We start from the raw sequence: 892 nt of genomic DNA, 5'->3' as shown, positions 1-892 counted from the left end.
CCAGCCAGTACTGGCCGACTTTTCGGCTTTATCCGACAGTACTACGATAGTATCGAAGACTTATGTAGGTTTCAACCCCAGTACTCCTTTTTTAATATGTTTAAACAATTTTTGAATCCTAGCACTTCACCGCACGTCACAAGAGTAAAGTAGCTCTAGCGCTGAGAATAAAAAATCGTTTAAACTTATTAAACGAGGAGAACTCGCGTCGAAACCTACATAAGTCTTCGGTACTATCGTAGTACTGTCGGATAAAGCAGAAAAGTCGGCCAGTACTGGCTGTTGAGAGGTACTTTATTCTTGACTTGCGGTGCAGCGCTGAGAATAAAAAATCGTTTAAACTTATTTAAAAAGTAGTACTCGGGTCGAAATCTACATAAGTCTTCGGTACTATCGTAGTACTGTCGGATAAAGCCTGTCGAATAAAGCCGAAAAGTCGGCCAGTACTGGCTGTTTAGAGGTACTTTACTCTTGACGTGCGGTGCAGCGCTGAGAATAAAAAATTGTTTAAACTTATTAAAAGAGGAGTACTCGGGTCAAAATCTACATAAGTCTTCGGTACTATCGTAGTACTGTCGGATGAAGCCGAAAAGTCGGCCACTACTGACTGTTTAGAGGTACTTTACTCTTGACGTGCGGTGCAGCGCTGAGAATAAAAAATCGTTTAAACTTATTAAAAGAGGAGTACTCGGGTCGAAACCTACATAAGTCTTCTTTACTATCGTAGTTCTGTCGGATAAAGCCGAAAAATCGGCCAGTACTGGCTGTTTAGAGGTACTTTACTCTTGACGTGCGGTGCAGCGCTAAGAATAAAAAATCGTTTAAACTTATTAAAAGAGGAGTACTCGGGTCGAAATCTACATAAGTCTTCGGTACTATCGTAGTACTGTCG

The sequence above is a fragment of the Trachymyrmex cornetzi genome, unplaced genomic scaffold, assembly GCF_001594075.2.
Source record: "Trachymyrmex cornetzi isolate Tcor2-1 unplaced genomic scaffold, Tcor1.1 scaffold944, whole genome shotgun sequence".
Taxonomy (NCBI): Eukaryota; Metazoa; Arthropoda; class Insecta; order Hymenoptera; family Formicidae; genus Trachymyrmex; species Trachymyrmex cornetzi.
This window is presented reverse-complemented; position numbering follows the sequence as displayed.